The sequence below is a fragment of the Triticum aestivum genome, chromosome 4A, assembly GCF_018294505.1.
Source record: "Triticum aestivum cultivar Chinese Spring chromosome 4A, IWGSC CS RefSeq v2.1, whole genome shotgun sequence".
Lineage (NCBI taxonomy): Eukaryota > Viridiplantae > Streptophyta > Magnoliopsida > Poales > Poaceae > Triticum > Triticum aestivum.
This window is the reverse complement of record NC_057803.1, coordinates 186916646-186938607: the sequence shown is the minus strand read 5'-3', so window position 1 is coordinate 186938607 and position 21962 is coordinate 186916646.

Below are 21962 nucleotides of genomic sequence, written 5' to 3'. Positions count from 1 at the left end.
CTTGTTCAATCTCGTTACCGGCAAGTCTCTTTACTCGTTTCGTAACACATCATCCCGTGATCAACTCCTTGATTACATTGTGCACATTATGATGATGTCCTACCGAGTGGGCCCAGAGATACCTCTTCGTTTACATGGAGTGACAAATCCCAGTCTCGATTCGTGCCAACCCAACATACACTTTCGGAGATACCTGTAGTGTACCTTTATAGCCACCCAGTTATGTTGTGACGTTTGGCACACCCAAAGTACTCCTACGGTATCCGGGAGTTGCACAATCTCATGGTCTAAGGAAATGATACTTGACATTAGAAAAGCTTTAGCATACGAACTACATGATCTTGTGCTAGGCTTAGGATTGGGTCTTTGTCCATCACATCATTCTCCTAATGATGTGATCCCGTTATCAATGACATCCAATGTCCATGGTCAGGAAACCGTAACCATCTATTGATCAACGAGCTAGTCAACTAGAGGCTTACTAGGGACATGGTGTTGTCCATGTATCCACACATGTATCTGAGTTTCCTATCAATACAATTCTAGCATGGATAATAAACGATTATCATGAACAAGGAAATATAATAATAACTAATTTATTATTGCCTCTAGGGCATATTTCCAATAGTCTCCCACTTGCACTAGAGTCAATAATCCAGTTCACATCGATATGTGATTAACACTCAAGGTCACATCCCCATGTGACTAACACCCAAAGAGTTTACTAGAGTCAATAATCTAGTTCACATTACCATGTGATTAACACTCGATGAGTTCTGGGTTTGAACATGTTATGCTTGTGAGAGATGTTATAGTCAACGGGTCTGAATCTTTCAGATCCGTATGTACTTCACAAATCTCTATGTCATCTTGTAGATGCAGCTACTACGCTATATTTGGAGCTATTCCAAATAACTGTTCTACTATATGAATCCAGTTTACTACTCAGAATAATCTGGATTAGTGTCAAAGTTTGCATCGGCATAACCCTTTACGACGAACTCTTTTACCACCTCCATAATCGAGAAAATTCCTTAGTCCACTAGTTACTAAGGATAACTTTGACCGCTGTCTTGTGATCCATTCTTGGATCACTCTTGTACCCCTTGACTGACTCATGGCAAGGCACATTTCAGGTGCGGTACACAACATAGCATACTGTAGGGCCTATGTCTTAAGCATAGGGGATGACCTTCGTCCTTTCTCTCTATTCTGCCGTGGTCAAGCTTTAAGTCTTAACTTCATACCTTACAACTCAGGCAAGAACTCCTTCTTTGACTGATCCATCTTGAACACCTTCAAGATCATGTCAAGGTATGTGCTCATTTGAAAGTACCATTAAGCGTTTTGATCTATCCTTATAGATCTTGATGCTCAATGTTCAAGTAGCTTAATCCAGGCTTTCCATTGAAAAATACTTTCCAAATAACCCTATATGCTTTCCAGAAATTCTATGTCATTTCTGATCAACAATATGTCAACATATATTTATCAGAAATTCTATAGTGCTCCCACTCACTTCTTTGGAAATACAAGTTTCTCATAAACTTTGTATAAACCCAAAATCTTTGATCATCATCAAAGCATACATTCCAACTCCGAGATGCTTACTCCAGTCCCTAGAAGGATTGCCGGAGCTTTGCATACTTATTAGCATCTTTCAGGATTAACAAAACCTTCCGGTTGTATCACATACAACCTTTCCTCAAAAATCGTCGAGGAAACAATGGTTTTTGGCATCGTATCTGCAAGATTTCATAAATAATGCAGTAATTGCCAATGTAATTCCAACAGACTCTTAGCATCGCTACGAGTGAGAAAGTCTCATCGTAGTCAACTCCTTGAACTTGTCAGAAAACATCTTAATGACAAGTCGAGCTTTCTTAATGGTGATACCTACCATCATTGTCCGTCTTCCTTTTAAAATCCATATGTACCTAACAGCCTTACGACCATCAAGTAGTTCTCCCAAAGTCTACCCTTTGTTTTCATATATGGATCCTCTCTCGGATTATATGGCCTCGAGCCATTTTGGAATCCAGGCCCACCATCGCTTATCCATAGCTCGTAGGTTCATTGTTGTCTAGCAACATGACTTCCAAGACAGGATTACGTACCACTCTGAAGTAGTACGCATCCTTGTCATCCCACGAGGTTTGGTAGTGACTTGATCTGAAGTTTCATGATCACTATCATAAGCTTCCACTTCAATTGGTGTAGGTGCCACATGAACAACTCCTGTGCCCTGCCACACACTAGTTGAAGAGACGGTTCAATAACCTCATCAAGTCTCCACCATCCTCCCACTCAATTCTTTCGAGAGAAACTTTTCCTCGAGAAAGGACCCGATTCTAGAAACAATCCCTTATTGCTTTCGGATCTGAGACAGGAGGTATACCCAACTGTTTTGGGTGTCCTATGAAGATGCATTTATCCGCTTTGGGTTCGAGCTTATCAGCCTGAAACTTTTTCACATAAGCGTCGCAGCCCCAAACTTTTAAGAAATGACAGCTTAGGTTTCTCTAAACCATAGTTCATACGGTGTCATCTCATCGGAATTACGTGGTGCCCTATTTAAAGTGAATGTGGTTGTCTCTAATGCCTAACCCATAAACTATCGTGGTAATTCGATAAGAGACATCATGGTATGCATCATATCCAATAGGGTACAGTTATGATGTTCGGACACACCATCACACTATGGTGTTCCAGGCTGTATTAGTTGTGAAACAATTTCCACAATGTCTTAATTCTGTGCCAAACTCGTAATTCAGATATTCATCTCTATGATCATATCATAGATATTTTATCCTCTTGTCACGATGATCTTTCAACTTCACCCTGAAATTACTTGAACCTTTCAATAATTCAGACTCGTGATTTATCAAGTAAATGTACTCAACATCTACTCAAATCATCTGTGAAGTAAGAACACAACGATATCCACTACACGCCTCAGCACTCATTGGACTGCACACATCAAAATGTATTTCTTCCAACAAGTTGCTTTCTAGTTCCATTTTACTGAAAACGAGGTTTTCAGTCATCTTGCCCATGTGGTATGATTTGCATGTCTCAAGTGATTCAAAATCAAGTGAGTCCAAACGGTCCATTTGCATGGAGTTTCTTCATGCATATACACCAATAGACATGGTTCGCATGTCTCAAACTTTTCAAAAATGAGTGAGTCCAAAGATCCATCAACATGGAGCCTCTTCATGCGTTTTATACCGATATGACTTAAGTGGCAGTGCCACAAGTAGGTGGTACTATCATTACTATCTTATATCTTTTGGCATGAACATGTGTATCACTATGATCGAGATTCAATGAACCATTCATTTTAGGTGCAAGACCATTGAAGGTATTATTCAAATAAACAGAGTAACCGTTATTCTCCTTAAATGAATAACCGTATTGCGATAGACATAATCCAATCATGTCTATGCTCAATGCAAACACCAATCTCGATGGTAGAGGGAGCGTGTGATGCTTGATCATATCAACATTGGAAACACTTCCAACACATATCGTCAGCTCACCTTTAGCTAGTCTCCGTTTATTCCGTAGCTTTTATTTCGAGTTACTAACACTTAGCAACCGAACCGGTATCTAATACCCTGGTGCTACTAGGAGTACTAGTAAAGTACACATCAACACAATGTATATCCAATATACTTTTATCGACCTTGCCAGCCTTCTCATCTACCAAGTATCTAGGGTAATTCTGCTCCAGTGGCTGTTCCCCTTATTACAGAAGCACTTAGTCTCGGGTTTGGGTTCAACCTTGGGTTTCTTCACTAGAGCAGCAGCTGAATTGCCGTTTCATGAAGTATCCCTTCGTGCCCTTGCCTTCTTGAAACTAGTGGTTTCACCAACCATCAACAATTGATGCTCCTTGATTTCTACTTTTGTGGTGTCAAACATCGCGAATATCTCAAGGATCATCATATATGTCCCTGATATATTATAGTTCATCACGAAGCTCTAGCAGCTTGGTGGTAATGACTTCGGAGAAACATCACTTTCTCATCTGGAAGATCAACTCCCACTCGATTCAAATGATTGTTGTACTCAGACAATCTGAGCACAAGCTCAACAATTGAGCTTTTCTCCCTTAGTTTGCAGGCTAAGAAAATCATCGAAGGTCTTATACCTCTTGACGTGGGCACGAGCCTGAAATCCCAATTTCAGCCCTCGAAACATCTCATATGTTTCGCGACGTTTCAAAACGTCTTCGGTGCCTCAACTCTAAGCCGTTTAACTGAACTATCACGTAGTTATCAAAATGTGTATGTCAGATGTTCGCAACATCCATAGACAACGTTCGAGGTTCATCACACTGAGCGGTGCATTAAGGACATAAGCCTTCTATGAAGCAATGAGGACAAACCTCAGTTTACGGACCTAGTCCGCATAATTACTACTATCAACTTTCAACTAAATTTTCTCTAGGAACATATCTAAACAGTAGAACTGAAGCGCGAGCTACGACATAATTTGTGAAGACCTTTTGACTATGTTCAGGATAATTAAGTTCATCTTATGAACTCCCACTCAGATAGACATCCCTCTAGTCATCTAAGTGATTACATGATTCGAGTCAACTAGGCCGTGTCCGATCATCACGTGAGATGGACTAGTCATCATCGGTGAACATCTTCATGTTGATCGTATCTACCATACGACTCATGCTCGACCTTTCGGTCTCTTGTGTTCCGAGGCCATGTCTGTACATGCTAGGCTCGTCAAGTCAACCTAAGTGTTTTGCGTGTGTAAATCAGTCTTACACGCGTTGTATGTGAACGTTAGAATCTGTCACAGCCGATCATCACGTGGTGCTTCGAAACAACGAACTGTCGCAACGGTGCACAGTTAGGGGGAACACTTTCTTGAAATTATTATGAGGGATCATCTTATTAACTACCGTCGTTCTAAGTAAACAAGATGCAAAAACATGATAAACATCACATGCAATCAAATAGTGACATGATATGGCCAATATCATATTGCTCCTTTTGATCTCCATCTTTGTGGCTCCATGATAATTATCGTCACCGGCATGACACCATGATCTCCATCATCATGATCTCCATCATCGTGTCTTCATGAAGTTGTCTCGCCAACTATTAATTCTACTACTACAGCTAACGGTTAGCAATAAAGTAAAGTAACTACATGACGTTTATGTTGACACGCAGGTCATAAATAAATAAAGACAACTCCTATGGCTCCTGCCGGTTGTCATACTCATCGACATGCAAGTCGTGATTCCTATTACAAGAACATGATCAATCTCATACATCACATATCATTCATCACATACTTCTTGGCCATATCACATCACATAGCATACCCTGCAAAAACAAGTTAGACGTCCTCTAATTGTTGTTTGCATGTTTTACGTGGCTGCTATGGGTTTCTAGCAAGAACATTTCTTACCTACGCAAAAACCACAACGTGATATGCCAATTGCTATTTACCCTTCATAAGGACCCTTTTCATCGAATCCGATCCGACTAAAGTGGGAGAGATAGACACCCGCTAGCCACCTTATGCAACTAGTGCATGTCAGTCGGTGGAACCAGTCTCACGTAAGTGTACGTGTAAGGTCGGTCCGGGCCGCTTCATCCCACAATGCCACCGAATCAAGATTGGACTAGTAACGGTAAGCATATTGAACAATATCAACGTCCACAACTACTTTGTGTTCTACTCGTGCATAGAAACTACGCATAGACCTAGCTCATGATGCCACTGTTGGGGAACGTAGCATAAATTCAAAATTTTCCTACGTGTCACCAAGATTTATCTATGGAGTCATCTAGCAACGAGGGAGGAGTGGATCTACATACCCTTGTAGATCGCGCGCGGAAGCGTTCAAGAGAACGGGGTTGATGGAGTCGTACTCGTCGTGATCCAAATCACCGATGATCCTAGCGCCGAACGGACGGCACCTCCACGTTCAACACACGTACGGAGCAGCGATGTCTCCTCCTTCTTGATCCAGCAAGGGGGGAGGAGAGGTTGATGGAGATCCAGCAACACGACGGCGTGGTGGTGGAAGTAGCGGGATTCCAACAGGGCTTCTCCAAGCGCTGCGGGAGGAGGGAGATGTGTCATGGGAGGGAGAGGGAGGCGCCAGGGCTTAGGTGCGGTTGCCCTCCCTTCCCCCCACTATATATAGGGCCATGGGAGAGGGGGGGGGGGCGCAGCCTTGGCCCTTCCTCCAAGGAAGGGTGCGGCCAGGGAGGAGTCCATTCTCCCCAAGGCACCTAGGAGGTGCCTTCCCCTTTTAGGACTCTTTCTTTCCCTTATCTCTTGGCGCATGGGCCTCTTGGGGCTGGTGCCCTTGGACCATATAGGCCAAGGCGCACACCCCTACAGCCCATGTGCCCCCCCGGGGCAGGTGGACCCCCTTGGTGGACCCCCGGACCCCTTTCGGCACTCCTGGTACAATATCGATAATGCGCGAAACTTTTCCGGCGACCAAAACAAGACTTCCCATATATAAATCTTTACCTCCGGACCATTTCGGAACTCCTCGTGACGTCCGAGATCTCATCCGGGACTCCGAACAACTTTCGGGTTACCGCATACTAATATCTCTATAACCCTAGCGTCACCGAACCTTAAGTGTGTAGACCCTACGGGTTCGGGAGACATGCAGACATGACCGAGATGACTCTCCGGTCAATAACCATCAGCGGGATCTGGATACCCATGTTGGCTCCCACATGTTCCACGATGATCTCATCGGATGAACCACGATGTCAAGGACTTAATGAATCCCGTATACAATTCCCTTTGTCTAGTGGTACGATACTTGCCCGAGATTCGATCGTCGGTATCCCGATACCTTGTTCAATCTCGTTACCGGCAAGTCTCTTTACTCGTTTCGTAACACATCATGCCGTGATCAACTCCTTGATTACATTGTGCACATTATGATGATGTCCTACCGAGTGGGCCCAGAGATACCTCTTCGTTTACATGGAGTGACAAATCCCAGTCTCGATTCGTGCCAACCCAACAGACACTTTCGGAGATACCTGTAGTGTACCTTTATAGCCACCCAGTTATGTTGTGACGTTTGGCACACCCAAAGTACTCCTACGATATCCGGGAGTTGCACAATCTCATGGTCTAAGGAAATGATACTTGACATTAGAAAAGCTTTAGCATACGAACTACATGATCTTGTGCTAGGCTTAGGATTGGGTCTTTGTCCATCACATCATTCTCCTAATGACGTGATCCCGTTATCAATGACATCCAATGTCCATGGTCAGGAAACCGTAACCATCTATTGATCAACGAGCTAGTCAACTAGAGGCTTACTAGGGACATGGTGTTGTCCATGTATCCACACATGTATCTGAGTTTCCTATCAATACAATTCTAGCATGGATAATAAACGATTATCATGAACAAGGAAATATAATAATAACTAATTTATTATTGCCTCCAGGGTATATTTCCAACACATCCCACATGCCCCGATCGCCGGCGCGACACCTTCCACCCAAATCACCGACCCCTCCACCAAATAAGCACCGCCCTAAGCTATGGTGCATGCAGTATAGCTAGGATCTCAAGGAGCATTTGGCAGCGGAGAAGCAAATCACGGTGCACGCATGGATGAGGTCGCGATGGCTGCCATTCGTGTCGACCCCCAGATCTTGGAGGAGCACCTTGCCATTTGCTTGCTACGCCGGTTAAGCATGCTCAGTTTACCCGTTGCGTGTGCTGCTCCTGCCTTTCCTTCACAAATTCTAGTGAATTGTGCTATCTAATTTTACCATGCAATCTGTTGCTCTACTGTATATGTTCTATATGTCATGCAGTGTGGTGCACACTTATTAAATGTTTTGTTAATTAGTTGTCATCTTCAGTTAACTGTTTGGTTCAATTATGCAAATGTGATGTTCAATTCTTTAGGCTACAATTTTGTATTGTCTTCCATGTGAGAAATAAATTGAATTTATCTTTACAAAATACATGAGAAACGAATACAATTGCTATATTCCCAAGTTATCAAGCATGCTTAGTTTGGTTATACATTGTGCAATGTGGTGCTCAGTTAACGTTTGATTCATTTGTGTTATGGTGTTTAGTTAACTGTTTGGTTCAATTCTGCATTGCGATGTTCAATAGTTGTGGGTGCATTCTGTTATTATATACCATGTGAGGAATAAATTTAATTTGGCTGTAGTAAATACATGAGAAACAAATACAATTGCTATATTTTTCCAAGTTGTTAAGCATGCTTGGTTTGGTTAACTGTCTTATCTTCTATTAGGAGTATGTTATATTGTGCAATGTGGTGCTCAGTTAATGTTTGGTTCGTTTGTTGTGCTGTTTAGTTAACTTCTTGGTTCAATTCTGCAATGCGATGTCCAATTGTCGTGGGTAGAATTTTGTATTGTTGTGCATGTGAGGAATAATTCGAATTTGGCTGCACTTAATACATGAGAAACATATACAAGTGCTATATTTCCTAGTTCTTAATCATGCTTGGTTTGGATAAATGGGTTTTCCATGTGGCTTGAATTAATCCGATGAATATGCAATGTGCTTATTTTTCATCAACATATTTTACTGATAGCATGCGAACCCTTACTTAACCTGATGACTAACTACCTTATATGTGTTGCAGATAAACAATGGGAAGCACTGAGGTTTACAATCGAGGTTAGCACGTGCATGGTCCGTTGTCAAATAGCACATTATTGTGCAATTGCAGGAACCATTCTAATATTTAGGTTTTTTAAAATTTGGTCTTGCACATGTAGGTCCTGCTGTCAGAGGTTTTGACCCACTGTTCGACCCTTTTTGCATATGGGAAAATGAGTTGTCCATGAATATCAATCAAGTCAAGAAACACAGAAAGATTGTTAGGATAAAGAAATTAGTGACAAAAAACAACAAGATCTTTGTCTGCACAATGAAGAAGACATCAGGTCACTACAAGATGGTACTACCTATTATACCTTGCCTTTTTTTATTCCTTTGCCCCATTTCCAATATAGAGAAGATATTTATGCACATCCTTGTTTTCAGGCCTTTCCAAAGCAGTTCACTGATGATTACCTCTCAAACCACCTCTATGGTCAGGAGGCGAGGAAGGTTTTCATACAACACCCACAATTCAATATTGAAGTGTTCCTGAAGAGGACAAAGGATGTACGGTCAATCATCCACATGCACTGGCCTAAAGTTGCAAAGACCTTCAACATGAATGAAGGCTCAATATTCGCCTTCCACTTCAGCAGTTTTCCAGATGAGATGCATCTGTGTATATACCGTCTATGATGCTAATTTCGAAAGGTTCTACATGTTACATGTGAAACTTGGTGCTGGTGCAGTTGTGTAATGGGGTAGCTGAGTGCTGAAGCTATATCATGTTATACTCAGATGTATTTCAATTATGAAATCCTGCTTCCTTAATATGGAAATGAAATATATTATGTGCTTAATATGAATGTCAATTAGATTAATAAATGGATTATTAATAATAGGGCAATTAGCCTGCTAATGGCGAATTAGCTTGCTAATTGGGTTTGGCTATTGCAAAAGGTTATTCAGAAAATACCGTGGGCGATGACCTCAGGCAACGAACACAGTTTCTAGGAATAAACAGTGTTAGATTAATGAATAATCACACACGCCCTTCTCTTGAAAACTGTTTGCGTTAGGCCGCTTTGCGCAAACGTTTACCACATAAAAACTGTGTGTGATGGACAACCTTTGCCACACAGTTTCTTCTACGCACCGTGTGTGATGCATTCAATAACGCAAATGATAAAATTGTTAAAATCATGTGCAATGGCAATGCTATCACAAACGATTTAACAGGGGAAATTGTGTGTGATGTACCTGTGAACGGAAACGTTTTCCTTGGAGCGACTGTGTGGGATGTACATACGAATGGAAATGTTTAGCGGGGACTGACTGTGTGGGATGTACTTGCGACAGGAAACAATTTCGCCTGTATAATTGTATTTTTTATCTCTATCATACGTATTTCTATATTTGAGCACTCGCCGGTCGCACACGAACTCATTTTGCCGAGCGTGTGTGCCAGGAGGGCATATCCCTGACGGTTTGTGGGTCGTGTGGGAAGGACCCCTTATCGCCATCACTCACTAGGCGAAGGTTCCAAATGCCGTCGCGGAAAGGGTTAAAAACCGTTTGTATAACACCGACATGTCCCAGTGATTAGCATGAATACTAGCAATTTCATCATAGTTTTCATCTCTAGTGTGGTCGACAAGTAAATCATCATCACCTAGCAAATCATCTTCATTACTATTGAAATCAATATACACAGGGTGTGATACCTTGGGGCCTTTATCCATGAAGCATCTTCCAATTCCTTCATTTGGTGAGTCAAATATGTCATAGGAGTTGGATGACACAAGTGCAAGTCTGGAAACACCTTCATCTTGAGTATATTCGGAGTCGGAGTGATAGCTTCTCTCAGAGTAGTTGTCGGATCAGAACCGGATACCCATTCACCAACGTGAGCTTGATGTCTTCGTCTTGTGCAGCTTTTTGGTGACTTGTCCTTCCTTTCTGAATCCTTGCTTCCACGAGAGGGTCTTCGGTCATAACGATCATCTCTACTCCTTCTCTCTCTTGGTGGTGATTCATCTCTTTTACTTCTCCTCTTAGGCAAATCTTCTATTTTCTTGTAGGGAGCCGTACACTCATTGGAATAGTGTCCAGGTCTTCCACAATTGTAGCAATTACGATCACGACTAGAAGATCGTTTGTCATTGTTGGATCTTGACTTGGAACTTCTCTCTTTGCTTCTATTCTTGTAGAACTTGTTGTGACGCCCCCGATTCAATCGTACACTAATCATGCACGCAAATGTGTACGATCAAGATCAGGGACTCACGGGAAGATATCACAACACAACTTTAAAACATAAATAAGTCATACAAGCATCATAATACAAGCCAGGGGCCTCGAGGGCTCGAATACAAGTGCTCGATCATAGACGAGTCAGCGGAAGCAACAATATCTGAGTACAGACATAAGTTAAACAAGTTTGCCTTAAGAAGGCTAGCACAAACTGGGATACAAATCGAAAGAGGCACAGGCCTCCTGCCTGGGATCCTCCTAAACTACTCCTGGTCGTCGTCAGCGGCCTGCACGTAGTAGTAGGCACCTCCAGTGTAGTAGGATCGTCGTCGACGGTGGCGTCTGGCTCCAGGGCTCCAGCATCTGGTTGCGACAACCAGAAAGAAAGGAAAGGGGGAAAAGGGGGGAGAAAGCAACCGTGAGTACTCATCCAAAGTACTCGCAAGCAAGGAACTACACTACATATGCATGGGTATATGTGTAAGAAGGCCATACCAGTGGACTGAACTGCAGAATGCCAGAATAAGAGGGGGATAGCTAGTCCTATCGAAGACTACGCTTCTGGCAGCCTCCGTCTTGAAGCATGTAGAAGAGAGTAGATTGAAGTTCTCCAAGTAGCATCTCCAAGTAGCAACTCCAAGTAGCATCGCATAGCATAATCCTACCCGGCGATCCTCTCCTCGTCGCCCTGTAGAAAAGCGATCACCGGGTTGTCTATGGAACTTGGAAGGGTGTGTTTTATTTAGTATCCAGTTCTAGTTGTCATAAGGTCAAGGTACAACTCCAAGTCGTCCTATTACCGAAGATCACGGCTATTCGAATAGATTAACTTCCCTGCAGGGGTGCACCACATAACCCAACACGCTCGATCCCATTTGGCCGGACACACTTTCCTGGGTCATGCCCGGCTTCAGAAGATCAACACGTCGTAGCCCCACCTAGGCACAACAGAGAGGTCAGCATGCTGGTCTAAACCTAAGCACACAGGGGTCTGGGCCCATCGCCCTTAGCACACCTGCATGTTGCGTACGCGGCCGGAGAGCAGACCTAGCAACCTCCATTATAAAGGAAGTTGCATTAACGTAGTCCAACCCGGCGCGCGCCGCTCAGTCGCTGACATCACGAAGGCTTCGACTGATACCACGACGCCGGGATACCCATAACTACTCCCGCGTAGATGGTTAGTGCGTATAGACCAAATGGCCAGACTCAGATCAAATACCAAGATCTCGTTAAGCGTGTTAAGTATCCGCGAACGCCGAACAGGGCCAGGCCCACCTGTCTCCTAGGTGGTCTCAACCTGCCCTGTCGCTCCGCCACAAAGTAACAGTCGGGGGCCGTCTCAGGCCCACCACTACCTGGATGGAGCCACCTGCCCCTTCAGCCCCCATCTCCAAACAGTATCACCACTAATGTAACAGTGTAAAGTATATAGCATATGCCCGTGATCACCTCCCGAGGTGATCACGGCCCAGTAGTATAGCATGGCAGACGGACAAGAGTGTAGGGCCCACTGATGGAACACTAGCATCCTATACTAAGCAGTAGGATAGCAGGTAATGGTAACAACAGTAGTATCAAGGACAGGCTATGCATCAGGATAGGTATAACAGAAAGTAGTAACATGCTACACTACTCTAATGCAAGCAGTATAGAGTAGAATAGGCGATATCTGGTGATCAAGGGGGGGGGCTTGCCTGGTTGCTCTGGCAAGAAGGACGAGTCACCAACACCGTAGTCGAACTGGGGCATCAGCATCGTCACGGGGTCTACCGAAGAGAAGAGGGGGGAGAAACAGTAAATACATAGCAAGCAAGTGCATAACAGGATAACAGGCAGAGCTAGACGTGTTCTAACGCGGTATGAGGTGATACCGGTGAAGGGGGGAAGCATCCGGGAAGTATTCCCGGGGTTCCGTGTTTTCGGGCAGAGGAGCCGGAGGGGGAAAGTTGCGAGTTCGATAGGTTAGGGGGGTGTGGCGGACGAACGGGTTGCGTATCCGGAATCATCTCGTCGTTCAGAGCAACTTTCATGTTGAAAATAATTTAATCCGAGTTACGGATTAAAAGTTATGATTTTCTAAAGATTTTATTAATTTCTGGAATTTAATTAGTTAATTAAATTAATTCAAAAATGGAATAATGACATCAGCATGATGTCATGCTGATGTCAGCAGTCAACAGAGTTGACTGGTCAACTTGACCAGTGGGTCCCACTGGTCAGTGACACATTTTTAATTAAACATTTTAATTAACCTAATTAGTAATAATAGGGGGTGGGCCCCACTGTCATACTCTGTTAGCTAATTAACAGTAGTTAATTAGGTTAATTAGTCATTAGATTAATTAATCTTAATTAGCTAAGTTAATCAGAATTAATTAAGTTAATTAATTAATTAATTAATTTTATTATTTATTATTGATTTATTTTTTTATATATTTTTTAACTTCTTTTTTTAACAGACACGTTCTCTGGGGGCGTGGGGCCCCTTCGTCATTGGCTTAGAGGCCATAGTGGTGCGGGCGCTGGGCGTCGGCGCCCGACTGGGCGAGCGCCCAGATCGACAGGAAGGGGGGGGCAGCCACGGGCGTGGCGAGGCCGCCGGCGTGGCCGCCGGCGCCCACGACGCCGGCCAAGGGAACGGAGGGCGGCGCCACGGGATGGCGGCAAGAGCAGCAGCAGGGGAGACGGCCATGGTGGGCGCGCACGAGACGGGGCGCGTGCGAGGCGGTGAGCCGTCCGAGCGCGTAGGGGAGAGCAGCACAGCGGGCGCAGCGGCTCACAGAGGAGCAGGGGCGCGGCCATGCGTCGGGCGTGAGCCGGGTGAGGCGCGAACGCACCGGGGCGGAGTCGGGGCGATGGCAGGGGGAAGGCGGCTCCAACACGGGGCGCACAAGCGGGCGACGCCGGCAGGCCGCGGGCGGACGAGCGGGGACACACTAGGTGCGGGGCTCGCGTCGTGCGGAGCTGCGGGACGCGGCCGGGCGCGGTGAGCGCGGACGAAAGGAAGGGGAGAGGGGAGGCGGAGGCCGAGGGCCTCACCGGCGTTTGCAGGGGCACATGGGCGTCGAGGCTCGGGGGCGACCCGTGGGGAGGAGGACGGGGACGATCGACGGAGACGGGGAGGCGGTCCGACGAGGTAGTGGCGGGACGAGGCGGCGACATTGTCCACGTGCGGTGGTTGTGTCGTACGGCAACGGCGTTGATGAAGGGGGCGTCGGGCTCATTGCCCCTTCCCGATCCAGATCAGGTCGGGGAAGAGGAGCGAGGGGTGGAGGCGAGCCGGAGACGGGCGGCGGCGGCTCCAGATCGAGCGGGAGGGGGCGAGAGAGAGTGGGGGGGATCGATCTCGATCCAGGGGAATCGGGGGAGGGAGTGGAGCGCGTGGGGGGGCGAGTGGGGGTGTGGTGGTGGATTAGGGTTCGGTCGGGTGGGGGATGTAGTGGATAAGGAGTGGGGGAGGCCGGCCGGCTGGACCTGGTGGGCCGAGGCCCAAGGAGGGGGGGGGGGGGCTTGCGGCCTGCCGGGCCGAAGCCCGGGGTTTTTTTCTTTGTTTGTTTGTTTAGTTTTTCTTTTTCGTATTTTCTTTTCTTTTATTTATTTACTTTTCTGTTTTAAATCATTTTAAATTATTTAGGCCTTTTATAAAAATGTGTTTACTACACCATATTTATCTATGTAATATTTAGTACAAACCGAACATTTTTATTTTAATGTCTGAAAACTTTTATTATTTACCAAACTTTGAATTTGATTTGGACCGGTTTTGATCTAACGATAGATTAGTAGCGGTAACCGTGGTGACGTGGCACCATTAGCGTGGGATCACTGTAGCTTAATTATCCGGGCGTCACAATTCTCCTCCACTACAAGAAATCTCGTCCCGAGATTTAGGAGGCGTAAGGGGGAAGAAGATTCTAGTTACGAAATTCTAGCGAGTGTTCTCGGTTTTAATTGCTCTTTCCGAAGTAGTTGATCCCTTTTTGGTGATGTCTTCATTTCTCTGCTCCAGGCCATCATGATGAAGTGGCCATTCTTCCTTCGTAGTCTTCATCATACTAACGAAAGATTAAGGGGGTATACCGGAAGAATGGACCTCTGCAGGGTAGACTATCTGGTAGACAACAACGAGGAAGGTGGCGGAAAGTAACTCTCGAATTGAAATTTAAGACAATATCGAGAGCAAAGCAAGAAGGTGCAAAAATAGAAGTTTCAAGCGCATAGGCAATCGTTCGTTGCCTGAAGCGAAGTGTGAAAGGGGTTCAGAGCAATGGGAATAAGTATTGCGTCTGATACCAGATTGATGATCTCATCGGAAGGTGGCTCGTGAATTACACACTAGGCCACGCGTGAGGAATAACTTTGGGAACAGGGGGTGTACAGGAGAGTCAGGTTTCGATCCTGTGGAACTGTGGGTTATGGGCCCACCATGTGGGTTAAAAGTAGGAAGGCGGTGATGTCTTGCACGATCATGCAAGTAAGGCATGTCAGAGGTTAGCCTGTCAGTTATATGTCAGCAACTACATCGGTACCAAGGCGAGGGACAAGGAGAACCATTTTCCTGCTCGTTGAAACGAGGCGGACCAATAGGCAAAGTTCTCGTCCATCGGTGGTTACTGAAATGTCATCAACAATAGTAACAGGGTCTTACTGACAGAGTTGTACACCGAGGTGTTTACATAAGCAGGAGAATAATACTGCTTAGATTATATAGACCTCAAGAAAGGTTAAACCAACCAATGGAAAGGAAAATAAGATTATCAGATTAAACAGAACAATGGAAAGGAAAATGTGTTTAAACACATATATCAGGGGGTATATCCTTCCCAAGGGCAAGCAACGCATGATATTCATGGCGGGATATAACGTAGAAAACCCCTTTAGGTAAGGGGGAGGAATATCATGATATTACCCATACAACGGTGTTAGGATAAATGATAAATAAAATTTAGCATCGTGCTTCAAATGTTCCTGTTGAAAATCGGAGTACCATTGACATGCTTCGAGATAGCATTGACATGGTCATCAGGTGAAGATCAGACTTTGGAAACACAAAGGATCCATCAGGAATAACTTGTAGAATAAGTCTTACAATTTCCTCAGGGAAGAATGGATAACCTTGTTAAAAAGGAAACATTAATAATAGGTCCTCCGGCCAGGTGGGCTAGGTATGACACCACCTCATCGGGTCATACAAAGACCAATGTTATAACTCTTGGAAATATGTTCCAACCATCATATCTGACCGAGATTCAGATTTGATTGGTGTCAGGATACCTCAGACTCAGGATGCCTGAGAAGAAAAGGTGCAATACAATTTGACGAGATGACATTGTGAGATTCTCAGAAATGAACTATGGAAGTGAGCTCTGAAATAAGAGTTCATCAGTAAACCAAGGAGAGGATGAGGAGGTGGCTGATAGGCTCAGCAACAATTCATCGAGAATTCCAAAGGATGGATTTCCACAATTAGGTGAACAAGGAAATATCATTTGTCAGATCAAATGATATGATGATGTATGCTCGAGGGAAACATACACAACTGAACAATGATAGAAGGGTGCACCCAGGAATCTGGACTAGGTAGCACGATCAATGTTTGAATGATGATTCAATAAGCAAATAGCCTTAGAATGAAACTATAGACCAATAACTGCAAAGCAATAGGGTTGCTAGAAGTTTTGAATTTACGCATCACAGACCCTTTGTCGAAAGGTTTCATGAAGATGCAATCAAACATCAACAGCAACAAGAAAGGGAATAACGAAGCGACAAGTTATAGGATCAATATATAAGATGCAAGCTCACAACCAAAGTTGCCTTTCAAGACAAGCAACATGATGTTGAAAGCCCGACGTAAGTCGTGCTCACACACTTAAGAACTCGTGCACCAGAGGAGGACGAGGTAGCACAGTCAAAGATAGCAAGACCAGGACGTAGACGATAGTCTAGGAATGACCAGGTTGAATTCAGAATTTCCCAGTAAAAATACTAGGGGTATTTGATTTGTAGTGCGGAATAATTTCACTAGTCGGTGTTCTCGGTTGACAACAACCTAGAACCTAAGCACAATTGGACCTGGTGAGTAATAACAATTGATGAAGAACCCATAAGAAGTTATGATGTTCCATGATATTCTTGAGATACCAGATTGTAATACTCGACGGTAGAGCAGAGTAGAGGGTGGACACGTGAAGTGATCTGCAGAAGACAAGTACTTCATCTTGTCTGAGGAATGGAATCAAAGGGGATCAATCATGGTCGGAGCCATGATAGCAAAGGATCAATTCACAGGTACCAGATGATATTATACCAAGGAAATAGTTATTATTACAAGAAGTTTCCATGATAAGTTCCACCTCGGTTCCATGGGCATGAACACAAAGTTCAAGGTCGACTCCCACTTCTCCAAAGCATAACCTTACATTCACTTCTCGTTTCGATAATGGCATTAGTGTTGAAAGTTTTACCTGGTGAAATACCAGATGAGTATGACCCGTGAAAACTTCCGAGTTCACACATAGTAAGGAAGGCATAGGTTCAACCCATCAGGGCATCTTACGAACATATACCACAAACTTTGGGGTAAATAATACAAGCTCGAAAGTAGAGCATTGTTCAAAAGCAGATGATACAATTTACCAAGGCATTATATACCCATGGAAAGGCTCTCAAGGTTATTCAATATGAAGGACACTGTCGGATAAAATCCAACAAAGGAACCGATGGTCCACAAGGGATCTGATGTGAGCATCGGTACTCAACCAGAGGAAGAAGAATGCACGGGCATCATATTATAGAACATCGGAATAATTCGATGCTTAGATAATAAAGGAATTTCGATTTCCAAAACAAAGGATCAGAAGCAGTCGCTCTGATCAAGGATGGATAAGTTGGATATACCAGAGGCACAATGGACGACAAATAGTTTGGTCGAGAACCAGCTCATGTTCAAAAATGATGTCTGAGCCGGAAGGATAATTTAGAAGGGTTGATAGATGATTGTGTGCATTCGCACACATGCTGAATCAATAGGATCAAAATGATGGTGCCTAAGGATACTAACGAATATTGCCAGACATATGGAAAGCATCCATAATGCAAGCAGACAAGTATTGCAGAGCAATAAGCTATTAAGGATTTTTGGAGGATCAAATAGTATTTCGAAGACCATTGTGAAACACATGAACAACTAGGGGATGAGCGGATACTCGATAAGTGCGAGAATTATCCATAGGGGTATTCAGGTGACAAAGAACAACAAGGCGATAAGCTCAAAGGATTATCGAAACAACGACGAGTGTTTCGAGGTATCTGGTAATAACAAGACCAACTGGGGATGAATGTAAGAATAACAACTGCAAGTAGTTATCCATAAGGGTTGACGGTGGAAGGGGAATTGCAAATGCGATGAACATAAGTTCTCGGGTTAACAACGGAGAGTATCTTCAGGGTCTTCACGTGCCGCAGACGATCATCATTAATAAGGGGCTCTCCGGGTGAAAGTGATAACGAGATCCTAATGTTAGATTTAGCAAAAATCATTTAACCTGAATAGAAGAGAGATAAGAGTCCCAGAGTATAGGTCGAGGAATAAAAGATCCTAATACCACCCAATGGCGACGTGGGCCCGTAAGGCACACAACCAAGTTAGTAAAAGTTTTGCAATGACTAGACTCAACTTCGGCCAAGGAGTTGGAAAGGGGATTCCTACAGGCAGTCGGCTCTGTTACCAACTTGTGACGCCCCCGATTCAATCGTACACTAATCATGCACGTAAATGTGTACGATCAAGATCAGGGACTCACGGGAAGATATCACAACACAACTTTAAAACATAAATAAGTCATACAAGCATCATAATACAAGCCAGGGGCCTCGAGGGCTCGAATACAAGTGCTCGATCATAGACGAGTCAGCGGAAGCAACAATATCTGAGTACAGACATAAGTTAAACAAGTTTGCCTTAAGAAGCCTAGCACAAACTGGGATACAGATCGAAAGAGGCACATGCCTCCTGCCTCGGATCCTCCTAAACTACTCCTGGTCGTCGTCAGCGGCCTGCACGTAGTAGTAGGCACCTCCAGTGTAGTAGTCGTCGTCGACGGTGGCGTCTGGCTCCTGGACTCCAGCATCTGGTGGCGACAACCAGAAAGAAAGGAAAGGGGAAAAAAGGGGGGAGAAAGCAACCATGAGTACTCATCCAAAGTACTCGCAAGCAAGGAACTACACTACATATGCATGGGTATATGTGTAAGAAGGCCATATCAGTGGACTAAACTGCAGAATGCCAGAATAAGAGGGGGATAGCTAGTCCTATCGAAGACTACGCTTCTGGCAGCCTCTGTCTTGAAGCATGTCGAAGAGAGTAGATTGAAGTTCTCCAAGTAGCATCTCCAAGTAGCAACTCCAAGTAGCATCGCATAGCATAATCCTACCCGGCGATCCTCTCCTCGTCGCCCTGTAGAAAAGCGATCACCGGGTTGTCTGTGGAACTTGGAAGGGTGTGTTTTATTAAGTATCTGGTTCTAGTTGTCATAAGGTCAAGGTACAACTCCAAGTCGTCCTGTTACCGAAGATCACGGCTATTTGAATAGATTAACTTCCCTGTAGGGGTGCACCACATAACCCAACACGCTCGATCCCATCTGGCCGGACACACTTTCCTGGGTCATGCCCGGCCTCGGAAGATCAACACGTCGTAGCCCCACCTAGGCACAACAGAGAGGTCAGCACGCCGGTCTAAACCTAAGCGCACAGGGGTCTGGGCCCATCGCCCTTAGCACACCTGCATGTTGCATACGCGGCCGGTGAGCAGACCTAGCAACCTCCATTACAAAGGAAGTTGCGTTAACGCAGTCCATCCCGGCGCACGCCGCTCAGTCGCTGACGTCACGAAGGCTTCGGCTGATACCACGACGCCGGGATACCCATAACTACTCCCGCGTAGATGGTTAGTGCATATAGACCAAACGGCCAGACTCAGATCAAATACCAAGATCTCGTTAAGCGTGTGAAGTATCCGCGAACGCCGAACAGGGCCAGGCCCACCTGTCTCCTAGGTGGTCTCAACCTGCCCTGTCGCTCCGCCACAAAGTAACAATCGGGGGCCGTCGGAAACTCAGGCCCACCACTACCTGGATGGAGCCACCTGCCCCTTCAGCCCCCATCTCCAAACAGTATCACCAGTAATGTAACAGTGTAAAGTATATAGCATATGCCCGTGATCACCTCCCGAGGTGATCACGGCCCAGTAGTATAGCATGGCAGACGGACAAGAGTGTAGGGCCACTGATGGAACACTAGCATCCTATACTAAGCAGTAGGATAGCAGGTAATGGTAACAACAGTAGTAGCAAGGACAGGCTATGCATCAGGATAGGATTAACGGAAAGTAGTAACAAGCTACACTACTCTAATGCAAGCAGTATAGAGAAGAGTAGGCGATATGTGGTGATCAAGGGGGGGCTTGCCTGGTTGCTCTGGCAAGAAGGACGAGTCACCAACACCGTAGTCGAACTGGGGCATCAGCATCGTCACGGGGTCTACCGAAGAGAAGAGGGGGGAGAAACAGTAAATACATAGCAAGCAAGTGCATAACAGGATAACAGGCAGAGCTAGACGTGTTCTAACGCGGTATGAGGTGATACCGGTGAAGGGGGGAAGCATCCGGGAAGTATTCCCGGGGTTCCGTGTTTTTGGGCAGAGGAGCCGGAGGGGGAAAGTTGCGAGTTCGATAGGTTAGGGGGGTGTGGCGGATGAACGGGTTGCGTATCAGGAATCATCTCGTCGTTCAGAGCAACTTTCATGTTGAAAATAATTTAATCCGAGTTACGGATTAAAAGTTATGATTTTCTAAAGATTTTATTAATTTCTGGAATTTAATTAGTTATTTAAATTAATTCGAAAATGGAATAATGACATCAGGATGATGTCATGCTGATGTCAGCAGTCAACAGAGTTGACTGGTCAACTTGACCAGTGGGTCCCACTGGTCAGTGACACATTTTTAATTAAACATTTTAATTAACCTAATTAGTAATAATAGGGGGTGGGCCCCACTGTCATACTCTGTTAGCTAATTAACAGTAGTTAATTAGGTTAATTAGTGGTTAGATTAATTAATCTTAATTCGCTAAATTAATCAGAATTAATTAAGTTAATTAATTAATTAATTATTTTTATTATTTATTATTGATTTATTTTTTTATATATTTTTAACTTCTTTTTTTTAACAGACACGTTCTCTGGGGGCGTGGGGCCCCTTCGTCATTGGCTTAGAGGCCATAGTGGTGCGGGCGCTGGGCGTCGGCGCCCGACTGGGCGAGCGCCCAGATCGACAGGAAGGGGGGGCAGCCACGGGCGTGGCGAGGCCGCCGGCGTGGCCGCCGGCGCCCACGATGCCGGCCAAGGGAACGGAGGGCGGCGCCACGGGATGGCGGCAAGAGCAGCAGCAGGGGAGACGGCCATGGTGGGCGCGCACGAGACGGGGCGCGTGCGAGGCGGTGAGCCGTCCGAGCGCGCAGGGGAGAGCAGCACAGCGGGCGCAGTGGCTCACAGAGGAGCAGGGGCGCGGCCATGCGTCGGGCGTGAGCCGGGTGAGGCGCGAACACACCGGGGCGGAGTCGGGGCGGTGGTAGGGGGAAGGCGGCTCCAACACGAGGCGCACAAGCGGGCGACGCCGACAGGCCGCGGGCGGACGAGCGGGGACACACTAGGTGCGGGGCTCGCGTCGTGCGGAGCTGCGGGACGCGGCCGGGCGCGATGAGCGCGGACGAAAGGAAGGGAAGAGGGGAGGCGGAGGCCGAGGGCCTCACCGGCGTTTGCAGGGGCACATGGGCGTCGAGGCTCGGGGGCGACCCGTGGGGAGGAGGACGGGGACGATCAACGGAGACGGGGAGGCGGTCCGACGAGGTAGTGGCGGGACGAGGCGGCGACATTGTCCACGTGCGGTGGTTGTGTCGTACGGCAACGGCGTTGATGAAGGGGGCGTCGGGCTCATTGCCCCTTCCCGATCCAGATCAGGTCGGGGAAGAGGAGCGAGGGGTGGAGGCGAGCCGGAGACGGGCGGCGGCGGCTCTAGATCGAGC